This window comes from Globicephala melas, chromosome 14 (genome assembly GCF_963455315.2).
Source record: "Globicephala melas chromosome 14, mGloMel1.2, whole genome shotgun sequence".
Classification (NCBI taxonomy): Eukaryota; Metazoa; Chordata; class Mammalia; order Artiodactyla; family Delphinidae; genus Globicephala; species Globicephala melas.
Genome location: NC_083327.1, coordinates 37099215 through 37121274, shown reverse-complemented (window position 1 = coordinate 37121274; position 22060 = coordinate 37099215). Strand labels below are relative to the sequence as shown.

At 43.5% G+C, this 22060-nt stretch overlaps 1 protein-coding gene across 2 annotated transcripts in view; it reads left to right on the top strand.

Annotated features, from left to right (window-relative positions):
- The window catches only part of RTN4IP1 (reticulon 4 interacting protein 1), a 143588-nt gene that overhangs the window by 14991 nt on the left and 106537 nt on the right, over nucleotides 1–22060 (top strand). Inside the window, exon 1 of one of the 2 annotated variants that reach the window (XM_060283286.2) lies at nucleotides 17398–17417. The exons of the other annotated variant lie outside the window; for it this stretch is intronic. The gene's annotated coding sequence lies outside the window, so the exon portion shown is untranslated. Of the gene's footprint in view, nucleotides 1–17397; nucleotides 17418–22060 lie in introns of those variants that run through there. 2 annotated transcript variants of the gene reach the window in all.

The window sequence follows — 22060 nt, the reverse complement described above, 5'->3', positions numbered from 1 at the left end:
CCAAGTTCTAATCATCCCTTTGAGTGATGAATTTCTCTCGTGTGTGTGTGTGTGTGTGTGTGTGTGTGTGTGTGTGTGTGTGTGTGTGATGCACATGTTAATAAGCTCTGTTTGTTTTTCCCTTGTTAATCTGTCTTTTGTTAGTCTAGTTTGCAGGGCCCCAGCTGGAAAACCTAGGAGGGTAGAGGAAAAAACTTTCTCTAACCTACACTACACATATACAAGTAAAGAGTGAGTAGGAAATGGTGCAGTTATGTGAGTAAGAGTAACTGCAGAAGCAGGGGCAGCCAAGATAAAACTAAATGACCCAGCAGGGACCAGGCTACATTTCTGTGGCTGTGGTTGGTGTGTACCTGGCTTATTTGACACCCAGAGCAGATACAGTTTTGTCAGTACTCACTTCAAGGGCAGACACTGCACTGTCTTTCTAGCCTGTTCAGCCTGGGGCTTGAGAAGGTGTGTCTTGGGAGGCCCCATTGGAAGGAGTAGAATGTACACATCCCCACACTTTTATCCACCCTACAGGGGCTGCCTGAGAAAACCAAGCACCAGCTTGTGTCAAGGTTGCTGAGAGGGTACATGCTAGGTTTTTAGAGCCTGTTCTTAGTCTCTTCAGAAAGATTTAAGAGGATCCCACTGGTTATGGCTTGAATGTTTGTTTCCCTGCAAAATGTATATGTTGACATCCTCATGGTATCAGGAGATGGGACCTCTGATTACGAGGTGATTAGGTCATGAGGACAGAGCCCTCATGAATGGGATTAGGGCCCCTTCTACCACGTGAGGACATAACGAGGAGACAGCCACCTGCAAACCGGAAGAGGGCTCCCACCAGAGCCCAACCGTGCTGGCACCTTGCGCTGGGACTTCCAGCCACCGGAACTGTGAGCAGTATATTTCTGCTGATGTTAAGCCGCCCAGTCTATGGTACTTTGTGACAGTAGCCTGAATGGACTAGGACAGCACTGAAGAAACGAGCATTCGTGAAGGCGGTGCAGGGGAGCATAACTTGCCACCCCAAAACGTGTCTCTTTGGCACGTGGATTATTTCAAGCTGAAAATATGTAAGGCCCAAAAGACTCAGAAGGAACCTTTGCCCTTCCTCTTAACTGCCTAAAAGAATGTAGACAGAGGACCTGGTCCTCTAACTCCATCATAATGTAGATAACTGCATTATGAGCTAGATGTGTAGACAGGAAGGAACCTAGTAATGTCTGTTTATTATCATTCCTCTCTGTGTCCCATCGCCTCTGCCTGGCCCAGAAAACATTTGTTTACCCAACATTTGCTCTGCCATCTCCATGTGAATTGCCTACCTCCCTTTGAATCTCGAACCACTACCCCCAACTTCCTTTTTTGTTTTTAGCTGAAGATGGGGTTTAAAGTGTGGCTTCAGCCATTTTGGCAAGTGACTCAGTTTTCCTGGGTCTCCCTCATGTACGCATGTCATTAAAATTCACGTGACTTTCTGTTCATCTGTCTCATGTCAGTTTAACTCTTAGACCAGTCAGTAGAGCCTAGAAGAGTAGAGGAAATTTTTTTCTCCCTGACAGCTGCCTGCAGTGGACCCAGTGGTCACCCATGCCCTGGGGCTAGTAGGGTCTGTGCTAGTGCATGTAACAGAGCACCCCTGGCCATCCTGGGACAGATGGCGCACTCTTGTTGAAGGGCTGTCACGGTGTGTTGTGAGTCTGTGTCGTGTGTGTGTCTGTGTGATGTGTTGGGAGGTAGCCGTTGCTGCTTCAGCTCCTGAAGATTCACCTCAGGCTCAGAGCACAAGGTCAGACAACCAAATCCAGCTGCCACCTGCTGGTGCAGCTGAAGTATCTGGTCAGGAGCTCAGCCTGCCGAGAAGGAGAAGCTGAGCAGAGCTGGCCAGAGTTACCAGAACCCAGAGAAGGGCCGGACACTGGCTTAGGAGTTGACGGCATTAACTGGTACTATTTCACCTGGGACTTGCCTATCAGGTACGGAGAAGGAGGGAACCCCAGGAGCCAAAGTGGAAGAGAGCTATTTTGTGAGCCCATTGGGGAATCCTGAATGGATGATGGGCCGTAGGGCCCAAATGGTGCAAGAACACGGAAGAGGAATTTGGGGTCAGGTTGGCAAGGTCTTTGAATGCTTGCGGGCCCCAGAATTTGGGCAATGAGAAGCAACAGAAGATTTTGAAAGAAAAGAAGGGGGGCGGAATTAAATGTTTTAGAGCTATAACTCTGGAGTGGGGAAGAGGGAGAATGGGGGAGGGGAGAAGCTGACTGAAAGCAGCAAGGCCTGTTATGAAGGTGTCTACAGAAGTCCCTGGGAGAGGTACCCAGGACCTGAGCTGGGGGCACAAGGATGGAAGGCCCAGATCCCCACTAAACCTGGTGCGCAAAAGATGAGAAAACAGATCAATATAGTCAGTCATCAGACAGAGCCATGGGGACTGTGGTGACGCACAGACAAGCACCTCCCTGAGCAGGGAGCTCCGGAATATTGTAAAGAGATGGGGCGTGAGCTGCATTCTGGAGGATGAGCGGGAGTGAGCCAGGCAGGAAGGCTGAGCAGAAAGCGTTCCGGGCAGGAGGTACAGCACAGGAAGGCCCCTAGAGCACGGGGCCTCCGGGGAGCTGCAAGGGAGCTGCTGTGTGTGGCTGGCGTACGGTGTGAGCCGGGAATGTCAGTGGGGCTGGTTCAGAAAGGGATTGCACGCACCTCACGTGGCTCCCTGAGGGCAAGTAGGAGTCACTGAAGGTCACAGGGTTGAAATTTGGGTGTGGAGCTGACAAGTCAGGTTATGGCAGAGCGGAGGGTCATTGTAAGCAAATACCTGCTTAGAATAGCTGGAGGCAAACTCCCAGATTGCTTCTCTCTGTGCTCTTTTCTTTAAATTCTATTTTATGTGGCCATCAACTTACTGGTACTTTGCCCCCAGTCTAGATAATTACTAAGTGTATAATTTTTGCCAGTTTGAAATTAACCTGTTCTGTGGAGGAAATTGCTTGCATAGAACAACCTTCAAACTTCGTTTCTATCCTGGCAGCCCCACCCCCAGAGGGTCTCAGGATATGCTGAATTTGACTGTGAACTGAGGCCCAGGTGGGCTGCTGAGCCACAGGCCAAGGCTGAGGAGGGAGGTGGCTCCTGCCTTGAAGAAGGGTTCTGGGAAGAGGTTCGGGGCCGTGCTGCTCCAACCTGGGTCTAGACTCTCTCTGAGCTGCTCAGAATTCAAAGGGTCCTGCTGGGGCAAATTGCGGAAAAGCAGAAAAGTGAGAGGAATGGGAGAGATGAGGCCTAATTCCTACCAGTTCCGTATTATACATAGGAGTCGAAAAACTAATTTTTTTTTAGCCCAAAAACACTCACACTCAGTGAAAGGGAAAAAACCTTGGCATTGCTTTAGCAAATTTCAAGTAGACTCCACATTCCACTAGGACGATCTAGAATGAATTTGCTAGCTGCTTCTATATTGCAAGTCGCATTCCCCGGCAGGCCAGCAATAACACTTGGCAATCACACATTTAAAGAGAAATGCTTCATCTCCGGGTTCTGTGCTCCAGGCTTGCTGAAAAGAGGAATCAAATTAAAATAGGTTTTGAACTTTTAAAAACATTAAAATGGTGGGCTTAGTTTATGCTAAAGTGTAAATGACTAATAACAATTGAAAATGTTATTTCTATGGAGATATTGGCATTTTGCCAGGCTCAACAGCCAGTGGAAGAGATGCAGCTTAAAATTTCTTGCATCTTCCAGATGGGGAAAATATGTGCGCTTGTGTGTGAATCCCCCTAAAATTAATGTATTTATTTAATACATAGTTATTGAAGTCTATTACAGCAAAGCCTTAGTGAAATACGGGGATGGATATAAAAGTACACAAGAAAGAATTCACACAAATGGGGAAAATGGGGCCTGGAAAGTTAAGTAAATGTCTTGCCTGAGATTACCAAATTTACTTCTGCCAATCAATTCATAAATCACTCAAGTGTTTATTGATTATTTCAAGATGTGCCTTTCATGATACAAAGAACCAGTGAGGAATATTGGAGAAATGTTACTCAGTCTGTGGCCTGAATTTACAATCTAGTTCAGGTTGCAAAAATAATATACATGAAGCAATTAGCCAGTGAGGCAAAATAATCAGTAATTAGGTGTTAAACTGTGTGGTATTAAAAAAAAAAAAGTTAGCAGAGAGGAAAATAGGCCTTAGCATGGGCATCCTCACTACCTCTGCTCACACACCACACGTTGGCTTGCTTTTGCCTTTTGAGGAGGGCACATTTTTTTTTAATTCTAGAAAGTACAAAGAATAGTGTAATAAACACCTGTGTTCCCGTTACCCAGAATTAACAAACGTTGGCAAATTTTCACTTTTGTTTCAGACACTGTTTTATATGAAACGAAGAACATTTCTTAAAGTTGGCATTCCTTGTTGCACTCCCCAGCATTGCACCTGTGGGGTTCATCAACGGGGCTTCTGTTGATTTTCAGTGCTGAGTAATTGTCCATCGTGTGACTAGAACACCTTTATTCATTCTGCTATTGATGGCCATGTAAGTTGTTTCCATTTATTGGCTATTGCAAATAATCCTGCTGTGAACATTCTTGTATACATCTTTTGATGCCCAAATGCACTCGGTTCTCTTGGGTATATACATTGTAGTGAAAATGCAGCCTCATGGTGTACGCATCTATTCAACTTTTGTAGATATCGCCAGTTTTCTAAACTAAGTAGGTACATTGTCACCAATACTCAGTATTTTACTTTACTAAGTTTTAGCCTTTTAGTGGGTATATAGTAATATCTCATTTGTACCACTGTGATGACTAATGAGGTTAAGCTCCTTTTCACATATTTTCAGTCATTTGAATTTCCTCTCTTGTGAAGTGACTGTTCAAGTGTTTTGCCCATTTTTCTATCGTGTTGTCAGTTTTTACTTGCTAATTTGTAGGTCTTTAGAGAGCTTGGATACAAGCTCTTTGTTATACGTGTCACAAATAATTTCACCCTCTTTGTGGTTCTCTTAATGGTGTCCTTGGATGAACAGACATTCCTAATTTTGGGTGTTCAATTTGTCAGTCTTTTCCTTTATAGTTAGTGCTTTACAATTCCTGATTAAGAAATCTTTGCCTACCTCAGAGGATATAAAATTATTCTCTTATGTTATTGTCTAGAATCTTGATTGTTTTACTTTTCAAATTTATATCTACAGTCTACCTGGAATTGATTTTTTTTTTTTTTTTTGCAGTACGTGGGCCTCTCACTGTTGTGGCCTCTCCCATTGCGGAGCACAGGCTCCGGATGCGCAGGCTTAGCGGCCATGGCTCACGGGCCCAGCCGCTCCGCGGCATGTGGGATCTTCCCCGACCGGGGCACAAACCCATGTCCCCTGCATCGGCAGGCAGACTCTCAACCACTGTGCCACCAGGGAAGTCCCCCTGGAATTGATTTTTAGTATGGTGTGAGACGGGGTCGAGTTTCAATTCTTCCCATCTTATTGATCTAGCACTATGTATTGAAATGGCCATTCTTTTCCTACTCTTCAGTGCCACCTTTGTCACAATCAAGTGTTCATCCAAGTGAGCATCTGTTTCTGGATTCTCTCCTTCCTTTCCTTTGGTCTATTTGTCCTTGGGGCTTGACTTCACATTCCAGATTTATCTCACCAAGGGCTGAGGAATCTGGAATATTTATTCCCCCACTCCTCTTACTCATTGCTTAAAGGTTGCCCCTGGGGACATTAACTCTCTAATACTGCTACCCTGCTCCAAGGAAAGCCCTTAGGGTTCACTTCCCCACTCACATGGTGGTGGTAGCAGCATATATCTCCTTGTGGTTATAGAACTGAGAGCTTTAGTCTTGGGTTGGCTGTTGGCCAGAGGCCACCCTTGGCTTTTAGAGGATGCTCATGGTTCTTCACTACTTGGGATTGCCCAATTTGGCCACTTACTTCTTCACAGGGAAAGGAAAGCTCCAGTACGATGGGCACCGCAGTTCTGTGGAACATAATCACATAACATGTACACATATATCCTGCCACCTTTGCTCCATTCAAGTCACAGGTCCCACACTTACAGGGAGGGACATCCCACAAGAGGAAGAACACCAAGAGGCAGGAATCATAGGGCCACCTTAGGAGTCTATCTGCCACAGAAGGTATGGAAACTATCTACCAAGCTGAAGGTGACCTCCAGCGTGTGCCAAATAGATACTGGCAAGACACTTTCAGGACCTACTCTATATCTATATCCTAAACCTTCCTGAATTTCAGAAGTATATACAACAGGCTACTTAATATCTCCTCTTGGACATCTAATAGGCAACTCATCCTTAACACGTCCCAAGCCAAACTTAATTCTACTTTTTCACACCACCAGTTAACAAATAGAAAAAAACCCTTGCATTCTTCCATTTGCAAAAATCCTAGGGGACTTCCCTGGTGGCCCAGTGGTTAAGACTCTGTGCTTCCACTGCAGGGGGCATGGGTTTGATCCCTGGGCAGGGAACTAAGATCCCGCATGCCACGTGGTGCGGCCAAAAAATTAAAAAAAAAAAAAAATCCTAGAGGTGTCTTTGATTTTTCTCTTTTTCTTGTAAACTGTTGGTTCTGTCCTCAAGATAGATCCAGAACCTGACCACTTTTTTACCACCTCTACAGCTTTCATCATGGTCCAGGCCACCATCATCTCTGGCCTGTTTCTACGCTTTAACCCCTGTAGTCAGCGGCTAGAGGGATCCCGTTCCAGTGTAAGTCAGAACATTGCAGTTCTCAGGTCAAAAATCCCTTAGTGGTCACCCACATTTCCCAGAGTACAAGCCAAAGACCTCATATGCCTACACACCCTACTGCCCCCTCGCCTCTTCCCCACTGTCGTCTTCTCTTAACTCTGCTCCAGTCACACTGGCTGCCTTGCTGTTCCTTGTTGACTCTGAGCACATTCCTACCTCAGAGGCTTTGTATTTGCTGTTCCTTCTACTAGAACATTCCTCACCCCGATAAACACAGAGACAGGGGGTCTCTGCTTAAATGCTAGTGAGGCCTTCTCTTACCACGCGACATAAAACAACACCCTATCCCCCTTACTCCACTTCATTTTCCTCCATAGCAGTTATCACATAATGTGACATATTGTGTGTTTGTTTTCTTACTTTATTTATTATTTTCACCCCCCATTAAAATGTCAGTTCCATTAGGTTAGGACTCTCTTTCTAATTCATTATCGTATCCTCTAGACACAGCCTAGAACAATGTTTCACATGTAGGAGATGCTCAATAAATAATGGTTAAAGGAGGACTTCCCTGGTGGTGCAGTGGTTAAGAATCTGCCTGCCAAGGCAGGGGACACGGGTTTGAGCCCTGGTCCAGGAAGATTCCACATGCCATGGAGCAACTAAGCCTGCGAGCCATAACTACTGAGCCTGTGTGCTGCAGCTACTGAAGCCCGCCTGCCTAGAACCCATGCTAGACAACAAAAGAAGCCACCACAATGAGAAGTCCGCGCACTGCAACAAAGAGTAGCCCCCGCTCGCCACAACCAGAGAAAGCCCACGTGCAGCAAAGAAGATCCAATGCAGTCAAAAATAAATAAATAAATATATATATTTTTTAAAAAAATAATAATAATGGTTAAAGGAATGAATGTTGGGACCTTAGAGGTCATCTGGTCTGGTCTCAATTCAGAGAAGGGACCAGGCTGCTACATGTTTAGTGAGTGGTAGAGCTGGGACAAGAACCCAGGTCTCTTTTTCATTGCTCTTCTTATTCTATGACTTTTTAGTCATCCGTGGAAGTTCAATACTGATAACTGATAATTAAGAAAAATAATAGGGGATAGTACCGAACGTGTTCCTGAACATTTTGCCAAATAAAACTGTGCTGTTCTTTTAATCTACTAACTTATTGTCCAAAGCAAATGTCAACAGTGAGTGGAAAGGGGCGAGGCATGAGTTATTATAACTGATAAAGCAGCAGGTTACTGATCAAGTGAGTCGTTGTCCTACCCCAGGGAACAATGGTCTGAGTTGTCTGCAAAGGTAAATGACTCTGGTAAAGAACTTGGTTTGTTCCTTCAATGAACAGGTGACGGAAGGACCTGATCAATGGCCCCTTTCACTGTGTTTTTATCTGACCAGTGACTCCACGAGCTGCTATTAATAAGCTCAGTGTACACCACGCGAAGCCCAGAAAGGGAATCCCTCCTCTACCAAGTGGCTTGGGCTCCTCTTGCAGGGAGGATGCCTGTGGGGATGCCCCCCACCCATCTCTCTCCAGTCCCTTCCTCTGTCCCATCTCTCACCATCCTTTCTAGCAAAGTCTGCTTTGCTAAGACAATTTAATTAAGCTAAAACAACTTCCTAGGTCCCCAGGTCTTTTCTTTCTCCACCTTGTCTTCACATGCCTTTCTTCCTCTGTACTCTATTCAAACACATTTTCTGTAATGGCTAAACATGGAACTGGGATGTAACCTCAAAAAAGAATGCTACTATTTTTATTTGCAAGTTTCCATAATTTCTCCAGCAATATAATGGATGAGAGTAGTGGAAAGGTTTCAGACATCAAATCTGCAGATAGGATGTGTCAGAAAGTTGTCTCTTTGGTGATTGAAAATAATTCCTTATAAACACTGTGATGCACATATGTGTAAATTAACTCTAATTTTCACTCTAGGAGTTACGGATAGCACGTGAAGGAAACTAATAAGGAAATCACCATCCAGAAGTGGTTATGTAAGCATTCTAAATATTGTTATAAAATTCTATTCCAGAGGGTATGTCAACTAGCCTAGGTGGTGTAAAAAAGACTTTTTCATTGGCTAAATGAAGAGTGTTCAAACTTTGAGGTTTGATAGAAGACTGATAGGTCCCGCCCACCTTACATGGAAAGAGTATACCTTTCCAGCAAGCCCACGAGCCTTACACGTTGGGGCAGTGCTCCAGGTCCAGAAATCCATCTGACCCTGCCTCCTTCCACTGCCTGGGGGTCTCTGCTGCCTGATTTCTCCAGAAGCCCAGCTGAACAGCTGTCAGAATATTGGGATGTCTGCTCCTTCTCATTAAGGTGAGTGTTAGTATCTGAGTGTGTGGCCTTGACCAAGATTAAAGGAAGGATACGATGATGGGTTTTGTGCCTGTTTGCTAACGAAGATTTTTTTAAGTACATTTAAATATTTATCCCTTCATGTGTAAAGTAATTTTTATTTTATTTTTTTTTGTGGTACGCGGGCCTCTCACTGCTGTGGCCTCTCCCGTTGCAGAGCACAGGCTCTGGACGTGCAGGCTCAGCGGCTATGGCTCACGGGCCCAGCCACTCCGCGGCATGTAGGATCTTTCCAGACCAGGACACGAACCCATGTCCCCTGCATCTGCAGGCGGACTCGTAACCACTGCGCCACCAGGGAAGCGCTGTAAAGTAAGTTAAAAAAAAATTGAGATAGAATTGACATATTAGTTTCAGGTGTGCAACATAGTGATCCGGTATTTGTATCTTAATGAAGGTTTGTATGTGTGGCAGAAACTGGCCTAAGAATGACTTTCACCATGATGACCTGCTTGGGGGTGAGATGGTGGGGGAAAGGGATACAGAGGCTCCACCCTCTTCTAACCCCAGGTACTAGCACTATTTACCACAGGGGTGTCATAATTACCAAATTGTCAAATGGCTTGGGTCAATTTGCAATCCACATCTTCAGCCGTGTTTTCCAATTGTTCTTGATGAAGGTAAGAAGTAAGTAGGTCCTAGTGACTAGTGGAGAAGAGCAGGAGGTTGTTCGAAATTTGTCTTTCGATCTAGGTAAGGATTCTGACACTCCAGGCTTCTTGGTGCCTTTCATTTCCCTCATCTGGGGATGTGGTGGACACAGAATGATGGGACTTGGGTTCTCCAAGCTAATAACTGCTATTTCATAAAGAAGAGTTCTCTCAATGGTACACGTTAAGTCAGCCTGGGGAGTTCAGGACAAAGGATCAAAATATTATTTTCAAATGTGATTTTTGGCATAGAGGGTACCTGAGACCAGGATGGAGCTCCAGAAGGAAGATAATGAGATGAATCTTCAACTGTAGCATCATCACAGAAAATGTTCCACCAAGGCACACCCCCCTGAGTAGAGTGGCTGAGGCATCCTCCTACACACATGGTTTGGGCTGATGAAGGGTGATTCACAGAAGACAAGTGATGACCCTTCAGGAGAGATCAGGTCTTCAAGGGCCAGATGTGGGAGGGCATCCTTAATTACAGACTGAGGAAGGTGGTGTCCATACAGACTGAGTGATACATTTTTACTGATCCAGATGCTTAGAAAACACAGAGAGTTATTATCTTTGCCATTATAGTATTGGAGGGTGGGCCTTCCCCCAAGCACACTCCCCGAAAGAGTCCAGTGCTGGTGTGTCCCAGCAATTCTCTTTTCCGGCCGGGTATGTGCATGGAGGGAGTGGTAGCTACAGGCCGCTTTTTCTCTTTTTCAGTTTGAAACATTTGGGGGCAGATGAGTTGGTATAAAACAAACATAATTACATGTTGACTTCAAAGATGGAAAATACCATGTATGCAAAATTACATAACCTGCCAGGAAGGAAATTATTCACATTGACCTAATTTTATTTCTGATCTACCTACCATTGTTTAGATAAAAATGTTGGTGGTTGACCTTATAATTCAATACTTCTATCAGAAAACATTTTTTCAATGACAATATATTACAGAATGGAACATGCCTTGCCCCAATTACATATTTTATAAGTAACTGATAATTATGGACAGTGGGTGGCCACTTGGTAGAGAATTTAAAATCTTTTTAAGAAGAAAAACTATAGAATCAGCCATTTTTTGTCTTTAATTTCTTGGTCTTTTATTTTTATCATTTTTATTCACTTATCATTATTAATCACTGTTTTTTTTACCCTCTTGTTTTCATGCATTGACTCAACCTAGTTTATGTCTAAATTTCTGGTGAAATGCCACCTTATTTCACAACAGCTTTCTGGTTCATTTTATTTTAGGTGCTAGGGAAGACACTGAAAAGTAGAGATCAAAGGAATCTTGGCTATCATTCAATTCAATCCCCTCACTCCAAAGGTGAAGAAACCAGTGTCCAAAAAACTGACACAGCTTATCCAAGGTTGCACAGCTGGTTTGTGGCAAAGATGGATTTAGAACCTAAATCTCATGACTACTGGGCCAGGGCTCCTTCCCCCAAATGATACTGCTCCCAATTTCCCTGTCCATTCCATATTTTAAAATTCTGACTCTTCTCCTTTGAGTGAATTTAGACCTTTAAAAAATTTTTGTGTCAAGATGGAATTTTCCTCATCCGTACCTCTTGCCTTTTCTCTTTTCATACCTTGTGGGACCTTTGGGATCAATTAAAAGGAGATTAAAAAAAATTTTGCTACACCTAAAAAAGTCAGGGGAGGGAGATAGCCAACATAAGCAAGACTTGCTTGTCTTGTAAATGTTGCAGTCTGAAGAATCTGAAAGACACAAAGGTATTTATTTATTTAAATCGAAGTACACTTGATTTACAGTGTTGTGTTAATTTCTGCTATACAGCAAAGTGATTCAGCAATACATATATATACATTCTTTTTTTTAATGTTCTTTTCCATTATGGTTTATCATAGGATATTGAATATATTTCTCTGTGCTATATTCAACTATATTGAATATAGTTCTCTGTGCTAGGACCTTGTTGTTTATCCATTCTATATATAAAAGCTTACAGCTGCTCACCCCAAGCTCCCACTCCATCCCTCCTCCAACCCCCTCTCCCTTGGCAACCACCAGTCTGTTCTCTATGTCTGTGATTCTGTTTCTGTTGAAAGAAACAAAGGTTTTTAAGATCAGCTAAGGCTCCCTGGTTGGAAACCAGGACACTTAGGTAGAATCTTGAGAACAGGCAGAGAATAATAACAGACCAAGGGGATGCTAGAGGTGCGGTTATGGAAGAGGAGCTAGAAAGAGAGAAGGGAATTGACTTCCCATCCATGGAGGACCCTGTGTGGATTGATAGGAGAGATTTGGAACCATCCTTTAGACTCCATATGACTGGGTGATTGGCTAATGGTGGGACTCTCTTTTTGGTAGTAGGTTCTATGTGTACAGTTATGAACCCAATTTAAGAGTTACCTTGAAAATTTAGGCATATTGGTAAGTTTGGGTTCTAATACTACTACTCTGTTATTGGGAACCCTGTACCACTGCAGCTAATCTGGGCTTTCCTAAAATAGCTCTTATTGTCGCTATGTCAAGCTGTCCCATAGGGCACTTGCTTAAGGAGGGTGCAGAGGACCATACAGGATGCATAACTAGAGTGATGCTTGGGGCACTTTTTTTTTTTTTTTTTTCTCAGTCCACCCTTACCTGCTGACTTCTAGACCATTTCACCTTATATGAGCATAATGTAGTATAAAGGTTGTAGCCTCTGGCATTGAACAGATCCAAATTCTAATCTCTACTTATTAATTCCTAGTTGAGGACAAAGTTTCTTTCACTACCCAAATCTCAATTTTTTCATTTCTAAAATGACAGTATTGATATATACTCTGTAGGGTTGTTGTGAGAATTAAATAATATGGGTAACTGTATGGTCAGGCCACTCAGGATGGCTGTTCTCTTGCTCTTTATACATCCCCTGCTGGACCAGTCCCTGCTTCACCTATACCCTACCCACATGACTATCCAATCCTCTTAATCATAGGGCTTAATCATGAACTACCTATGCGCTTGCCCCCTGCCCCAGCCACTGGTTTTCCTATAAATGGTAGCCTCCTTCTCCCCTGAGTGGCGAAGGTTCCTGACTGCAGCCATACATGGTAGAGTATTGCTCCAGGACTTTGCTTCAGACTTATAAGATTCCCTATTCAATAAATGGTTGATATCTCTGTCTCTGGGCTCTTTCTTGGGTCTTGCAGCTGGGCAATTACATGGCTTGCAGGCCTGCGGGGTGCAACGTAACAGTAACACACTGAGACAGTGCTTGGCACACAATTGTTGATAAATGGTGACTTATTTTTCTGGCACTACTGAGGAGAGGAGGGAGGGAGATGAATGTCCAGGGGGAAAGGGGCAGGAATTTCTTTATCCTTTGAAAGGGGGAAGGTTGGGAGATGGTAGGGATGCCTGGTAGGAATAATGAGTTGGCAAGAAGAAGGATGGATGGAGAGAGGAAAAGCAGGATAAGAAAAAAGAAGGATAGGGTGGAGAAAACAGACAAGAGCCCCAGAAGGAAGGGCAAAAAATGTCCATGAGCAGGTACAGAAGGTGTTTTCATAGCCCTTTTCTACTGAAAGTGTCCTTGGACTGGCAGCATTGACCTCACCCAGGAATTTGTTAGAAATGCAGAGTTTCGGGCCCCTCCCCAGACCTTCTGAATCAGAGTTCACATTTTGACAAGGTCTCAGGTGATTCCTGTGTCCACTAATCTGTTGATGTTGTTTTCCTCTGCTGGGGGTTAAACAGATTCAAATCAACAGGAAGGCGCCTGGGGCTTTGTGTGATCTCTGAATTTACCAGGAAGCTGTCCCAATTAAACAGGTGGGGTCCAAGATCCAGGATGTGTCACTCCCCTTGGCACTCTGATCTGGACAGAGGTGCCCCAAGCCAGAGTCAGGCTGGAGGCGCTGAGGGATTCTTAGAACTTGTCATCTGGATCCAAAGTAACAGGCGTGGAGGAACTAAGGCGTGGTTAACATTCTTTCTCTATGGAGGGTTAGGACTGTCCTTTAGACATGTCTGGTCACCCAGGGAGGCACCCTGCCCGACATGCATGCTGCCACATGTCCCTTCAGCTCCTGCTGCCCTTTCTTGCCCCTGAACAATGGAAGCATTTTTGTCTGTGCCCTGCATGGAGGGTCTTCATCACAGGTGCATGGGAAAGAATACTAGACTCATGCCCTCGGGCAACCACTTCCCTGTTCCCTGACATATAATAAAACCTTAATATTGTGATGTGAGATGCCCAGAGTTTCCCAGTGCAGTGGGGACTGGAACTGTGGCCTCTGGAGACTGTTCTACTGGATTGTACCCCTAAGCCAGCAGCCAGGCAGGTGGTGAAAATGAGAGAAGTTGCTGGATATAAAAAAAAAGAAAGTGTTGGGTCTAGGGTCAACAGGAGAGCACTTGACGCGTCAAAACAGTGGTGGCCTCCACTCAGACCTGCCAGCTGTCAGGGCCAGAGTGGCCAGATGATCTTTTTTTTTTTAAACCTGTTTTTTAAATTAATTTATGGCTGTGTTGGGTCTTTGCTGCTGCTCACGGGCTTTCTCTAGTTGTGGCGAGCAGGGGCTGCTCTTTGTTGCAGTGCACAGGCTTCTCATTGCGGTGGCTTCTCTTGTTGCGGAGCACGGGCTCTAGGCGTGCAGGCCTCAGTAGTTGTGGCACGTGGGTTCAGTAGTTGTGGCACGCAGGCTCAGCAGCCGCAGCTCGCGGGCTCTAGAGTGCAGGCTCAGTAGCTGTGGTGCACATGCCCAGTTGCTCCACAGCACATGGGATCTTCCCAGACCAGGGCTCGAACCCATGTCCCCTGCATTGGCAGGCGGATTCCCAAACACTGCGCCACCAGGGAAGTCCCCCGGATGATCTTTATTCCAAGAAAAGCTAGAAGTCCAGACTTTCATGTTAAATTTTCTGATTTTAAAGGCTGACAGTGAATTCATTTTTAAAACCCTGTTGCTCATACAAAACACATTTGAGGGCTGGACGCAGCCACAAGCTGCCAGTGTGTGATGTCCTTCCTGAGTCTCGTAAGAGAGGAGAATTGAAATTTTCACCAGACTGGAAACAGGCAAACAAGACAAAGTCTCTTGCATTGCTGTTTGCCCCAGTGTGGTAGGCCCTGGCGATGCCTACCTGATGAGGATGAAGATGCTGATTACCTTTCCAGATGGACACAGTTTGAATGAAATATGGCTGTCACACCCTTTTCACTGCAACTAAACCAAAAATACAAAACATTCAATAAGTCACGTATAATGGGATGAGGAGAGCCTATCATAAGTAGTTGATTAATCATTGTCAGCCTCTTGTTTGGAGTATTGATTGCATCCAAGCTAGAATTCCTTTGAGGCTGTCACCTGAAGGACACTGTGACCACAGAGGTCCACCTCAAGTTACTGCCTTTTGCAAAGTGATAATGGGGTGCACAGCCAGGTGTAATTTAAGCACATCTTCCTACAGGCAGTGGGGTGTTATGGCTGCACTGCTGTAGCTGTATTGCTTTCAGCTTTCATGGGAATCTTTATTGAAACAGAAACCTAATTCCATTTAGGTTAATAACGTGCCCACTCAATCTTCCTTTCCAGAACTAGCCTGATCTTTAAACTTTCTGAGGTGAGACTGGCAGTGATTCCTCATTGCAGGTAGATATCTCATCAGATAAAGCAGGGTTAGGAAAGGCTTACATTTTTACTCTGAGTCATTTTGATTTTTTTTTTTTCTTTCATGGTGAAAGTGCAGTAACTCTCTCTCATCTCTGAATGCATTGGTGCTAAAATCATGGTGTAGGACACAGGAGTTGGCATGTGTCTCCCAGATGGACCAACCTGAAGTTCAAGAGTGGGATGAGCTTGTATTCAGGTTTCAAACCAGGACTATAGCTATTCGTTCCAACTCTGCTCTTTTAATCAGGGCTGCCCTTGTGTGATGAATGGCTATGAAAATAAATTATGGTGGCTGAAGGGGAGTCTGGGAATATAACAACCGAGATGCAACTTTCATCTTTCCTACTCCCAAACCCCCAATTTCTTCCTCTCTGGAACCAGATAAGCTGCTAACTCCTGTGGGTGGCTCGGTACGAGTGAGGCCTTGGGCTTTGGTGGGTTCCAAGTAGAGAGAATTGTGAGGTTCCTGCTTCTCCCAGTGGGTTGGGCAGGTGCCTAGAGAATGATGTCAAAGGCCAGGAGTGGGAGCAGCAAACCCTGGAAAGATTGGGCTGTTGGGGATAAAGTCAACACAGGCCCAGTGTGTCTGTGCTGGGCTTCCCACCCCAAGAGGCGAAGAAGGAACTGAATGGGGACTGGGTCCTCTACCCTGTAGCTGGGCCAGTGTGAGAAGTCTGGAGGGAAGGGTTTCCTGCAGCTTCTGTAAGTCAGCCCGTGGGGACAGAGATTGCTTCTGCCATCTGTGGGATTCTCATCACTTGGGGCTCATAAACCCCCATGTCCTAAGACGTGAAGAGCTCACACAGAAAAATACTATGCCATCTAAAAGGGGCCAGCAGCCAGAGAGAAAAAGCAAAATACATTCCCAGCGAGATGAAGCTGTGAGAGGCGTGTCTGAGTGGGGGAGGGACAGGGATATGAGCTTCCATGACAAAATAGCAACTGCTGGTGGGTGGAAAGAGAGGGAGAAAAAAATAAAATTCCAAAAGTCTAAGGGAGGAAAATGGAAAGTAAAATGATTCTAAACCTCTCATCTTATTGGAGTGATGGGGAATCAGAAGAGAGCGGAAGCAATCTCTGTGGGGAAATGATGCAAATTGGTGAGGAAAATAATATCTTGTTCTCAGAAAAAAATATATATAATTTTTTTAAAAATCTGTATAAGAAGGAGTTAGGCTCCCAGGTCACCTCTCTTGCCTCACCCAGGATGAGTGGCCCTCCAACGCCTCCTGGCCAAAGACTCTCCTAGAGGCTGAACCAGAGGGATTCTGGACTAAAGGCCACCAGGCACACCGAGGCAAGGAAACCACACTGAAAATGGGGACGAGGTGGAAGATGAGTTACAGAAAGGTGGGATCCCTGGGCCCTGGTCTTCTTCTGTGCCGCACCTCTCAGACACTAGTAGCCATGCTTATCCCTCTCAGAAGGGAACTGGAGGTTTCCCCTTGGAGGACCTGACCAGCTCCGGGGAGAAGACCTAAAGATATTGATAGTTAGGAACACTCAATGAAACGGTGCTGCAGGGAAGCCCACCAGTCAACAGATTCCACCCACACACTGAACTCCTACACTGCCATCTAGTACAGCATTCTTTTTTTAAAAAATTGAAGTATAATTGATTTATAACGTTTCAGGTGTACAGCAAAGTGATTCAGTTATACACACACACACACACACACACACACACACATATTATATATTCTTTTTCAGATTCTTTTCCATTATAGGTTATTGATATTCAAGATATTGAATACAGTTCCTTGTGCTGTACTGTAAGTACTTATTGTTTATTTTATATACAGTAGAGTATATCTGTTAATCCCCAATTTTTAATGTATCCCTCCTCCGCTTTCCCCTTTGGTAACCATGTTTGTTTTTTATGTCTGTAGTACATCAGTCTTAAATATGAGCAAATAATCAAGGATCACCGGATACGCGAGAAAAATCTAACATGGAAGGCAGAGACCAGAAAGAAAGATAAAAAAATTTGGAAAAAAGGAAAAAGTATAGGCAACAGAAGAAAACTTAAAAAGTCCTCAGTATCACCTGGAGAGAAAAGGTATTGTATTCAAGAAACAAAAGAAGCAATTAAAAAGTAACATTTAGAGAACAATTTATATATATATATATATATTTATTGAAGTCAAGTTGATTTACAATGTTGTACTAATTTCTGTTGTACTGAAAAGTGGTTCAGTTATACATATATATACATTCTTTTTTTTTTTTTTTTTTTTCTTGCGGTACACGGGCCTCTCACTGCTGTGGCCTCTCCTGTTGCGGAGCACAGGCTCCGGACGCGCAGGCTCAGTGGCCATGGCTCACGGGCCCAGCCGCTCCACGGCATGTGGGATCTTCCCGGACCAGGGCATGAACTGATGTCCCCTGCATCAGCAGGCGGACTCTCAACCACTGCACCACCAGGGAAGCCCCTATACATTCTTTTTTTAAATATTCTTTTCCATTATGGTTTATCATAGGATACGGAATATACCTCTCTGAGCTATACAGTAGGACCTTGTTGTTTATCCATTCCATATATAATAGTTTACATCTACTAACCCCAATCTCCCACTCCATCCTTCCCCCAAACCCCTCGTGCTTGGCAACCAGAAGTCTGTTCTAATATATATATATATATATTTTAGAGATATATTTTTAATTGGAGATTAAAAATAGAATAGCAGAAAGGAAAAATTCAAGAGAATAATTAGATGAAGTATTGTCAATTTTAGCAAACAGAAATACAGGACTCTCAGTTTAATCTGAATTTCAGAAAACAACAAATTTTTTTAGTATAAATATGTCCCAGGCAATACTTCATTTGTCTGAAATTAATATTTACCTAAGTATCCTATATTTTATTTAGTAACCCTAGTTCCAAGACAAATTTGATGAAATCTCCAAGAAGATATAACCAGAGAGAGAGAGAGACATAATAAAATTCAAAGATCATTTGAGGAAGTCCAGTATTTGAATGATAAGGAGTTCTAGAAAAAGAGAACAGAGAAAACAGACACAAAAAATTATCAAGGAAGTTTCCCAGAACTGATTGAGAGAGTCTACCCAGAGCCAAGCACAAGGATAAAAAAATCTCTGACAAAACACATCATTATGGGACTTCCATTTTGGTACAGTGGTTAAGAATCCACCTACAAATGCAGGGGACACAGGTTCGAGCCCTGGTCCGGGAGGATCCCACATGCCTCAGAGCAACTAAACCCATGCGCCACAACTACTGACCCTGCGCTCTAGAGCCCACAAGCCACAACTATGGAGCCCATGTGCCTAGAGCCCATGCTCCACAACAAAGAGAAGCCACCGCAATGAGAAGCCCATGCACTGCAAGGAAGAGTAGCCCCCGCTTGCCGCAACTAGAGAAAGCCCGCTCTCAGCAATGAAGACCCAATGCAGCCAAAAATAAAATAAATAAATAAATTTAATATAATTTAAAAAAATCATTATGAAGTTGCATAGCACTAAGGACAAAACAGTGAAAGATCAAGGCACATACAGAGGATTAGGAATGAGAACGGCAAAAATTTTCTACAGAAAACAAGGGAGAAATGCCTTCTGAATTCTCAGAGAAAATTTATTTCTGGTCTAGAATTCTATACCCCAGCTAAACAGACCATCAGATCTGAAGGCAGAATAAAAAATTTTTTCTGGAATCTTTCGAAAAACTTAACTTATATGTACCCTTCCTCAGAAAGCTATTGGAGGATGTGCTCCCTCACGATGTGAGAGTTAACCAAGAAAGAAGATAAGGACCGCAGGAGAGAGAGTCAGGCAATCCCTAAAATGATAAAAGATGGAGATTTTAGGAAGATAACTGAATAGATATATATATATTCTTTTTCAGATTCTTTTCCATTATAGGTTATTACAAGATATTGAATATAGTTCCCTGTGCTACAGAGTAGGTCCTTGTTGTGTATCTATTTTATATATAATAGTCTGTACCTGCTAATCCCAAACTCCTAATTTATCCCTCCCCCTCCCCTTTTCCCCTTTGGTAACCATAAATTTTTTCTATGTCTGCAAGTCTATTTTTGTTTTGTAAATAAGTTCATTTGTATCATTTTTTTTAGATTCCACATATAAGTGATATCATATTATATTTGTCTTTCTCTGTCTGACTTACTTCACTTAGTATAATAATCTCTAGGTCTGTCCATGTTGCTGCAAATGGCATTATGTCATTCTTTTTTATGGCTGAATACTATTCCATTATAAATATATACACCACATCTTTGTTATATATTCATCTGTTGATGGACATTTTGGTCCTAAAAATATTTTAAAATAAAATTTAGCAGACATTCCTAATAAGGTAAATTAGAAACAGAAGAAAAATGGTAAAATTTATAAAAATGATAAAACATACTAAAGACTACAAACAATAAGAACAAATATTATCTTAAATGGCAAAAGGAGAATGGTAGGAGATTTGGTCTTGAGAGGTAGCAACTCCTACATCATAAAGAACTTTTTTGTGCCTGTGAAATTAAGAATGTTAAGCTATTTCTTTCCTAGAGTCCCCAAAATGTGAAGGACCACCTGTATTAGAAACCCTTGTTTTAGGGCCCCAGTAGTCTACATTTCAAACAAGAGACCCAGGTAAGTCTGTTTTGGATTAACTTTTTTTTTAATACTACTTTTTTTTTTGCTTTTAAAAAAAGTTTTATTGAGATATTTTACGTAGCATAGAATTTACGCATTTTAAGTGTACAATACAATGAATTTTAGTATATTTACAAAGTTATACAATCATCTACCAGAATCTAATTTTAGAACAACTCCATTACTCTAAAAAGAAGTTTGTGCCCATCTAGTCACTCCCTATTCCCACCTCTAGCCCTAGGCAGCTACTAATCTTCTTTCTTTCCTTCTCTATATATTTTCCTTTTAGGATATTTCACATAAGTAGAATCATACAATAGGTGTTATTTTGTGTCTGGTTTCTTTCACTGAGCACACTTTTGAGGTTTTGGATTAACTTTGAGAACCGCTACTTAGGACAACAGAAGTTACCAGAGGGTTCAAACTGAGGAGCAACAAAATGGGATTTTCAAAGACCTCCTTCCTCTTCTCCCCGCAGCGCACCCATCCCCACGTGGAGGACCAGTAGGGCTGTTACTCTAACTACACCACTTCCTATGGAAAAGTTGGGTCATGTTGCCATTCAATGCCAGAAAAGTTAGTGGAAGTGGCCTTGGTTCCTGGAGCATCAGGTTTCATCTCATTCACAGTAAACAGCAAGATAACATCTTCCTGGGACAGGGAGAGAAATAAATGCTGAGTCGTGTCTGAAAATCTGAGCTGGTCTATCTTGGTTTTGAAAGTTTTGGTTTTTTTTAAATTCCATAATAACAAAACTTAAAATAGCTCTCAGAGGTGGTCAGTGTCATTTTTGCAAGTGCTGGAGGAGGTAATCAGGGCAGAGAGAATCCTCCAAGTGGGTCTCAGAGCCCAGCTGCAGCTGTTTTCATTCAGAATTCGGTGACATAGGAAAAGCAGATGTACCATCTCTAGAGATCTGGGGAGCAACCATCCTAGAGGCCACAGGGCATCTCAGGAAACTTATATAGCAACAATGGAAACAAACCTTCTTTCTGATCAGTTGGTTCAACCAAGGGGACTTAGTGAAGCCTTTTCCAGCCCTGGGAGACTTTTTGAACAGAAACTCTAGGCAGTGGTTCTGAAACTTAGCCTATGTCAGAATGACCTGGAGGGCTTGATAAACACTGCTCGCTGAGCACCGTCCCAGAGTTTCTGATTCAGTAGATCTGGGTGCAGCTTGAGATGTGGCATTTCTAACAAGTTCCCACGTGTTACCGAGACTTCAGGAATGGCTGCCCCGTAGTAGGCAAAAGCAATCTGCTCAGCAACATTTTTTTGCTGGGCAATGGCTTTATGCCCCTACTGAAAGGGAAAACTAGGGATGCCAATGGGAGGCATGTTGGGGTCACACTCAGAGGTCTGCAGGCTTGTAATAAAACACTCCTCTCGAGGCCAAGGAACAGACTTGGACCTACTTGGACCTATGTACCTTTTTACAACAATCAAACCACAAATATCTGATCAGTGACTATCATAACTATAGCTCCCATTTATTGAGCACTATCTGTATGCCAGGCACTCCACAGACATTTAATCTTCACAGCAGCCCTGTGGCTCGGTGCACACTGACCCTACCAGGCATATCCCACCCCAGGGCCTTGGCACTGGTGGGTCCCTTGGTCTGAAATGTGCTTCCCTCACACAGCTCTCTCCCACTGTCCTTTCGGGTCTTTGTACAAACACCGTCTTGTCAGAGAGGGCTTCCCTGGTCACCCCTGCTAGAATCTCACCCCCCCCACCCCTGCCCCCAAACTTCCATTCCCCACCTTCACAGCCTTATTTTCTCTTCTGAGCACTTATCACTAGTGTTCTATATATTTGGCTTGCTTTGTTTATTTTCTGCTTCCCTCATTAGTACGTAGGCACCAGGGCAGGGATTGTGTCATTGTTGTTTCTCTAGGGCCTAGAACTGTCTGGTACACAGTTCACAGTCCATACTTACTGGTAAAATGAACAAATGAAACCTTCAGACCGCTAAGCCTTACTTTGCAGGGACATGCAGAATTTGGTAACATGATGATTAGAGCCTGTCAACTAAAAAGCCTTCACATCTGGCATTATTTCACTGGTGCTGCTTAA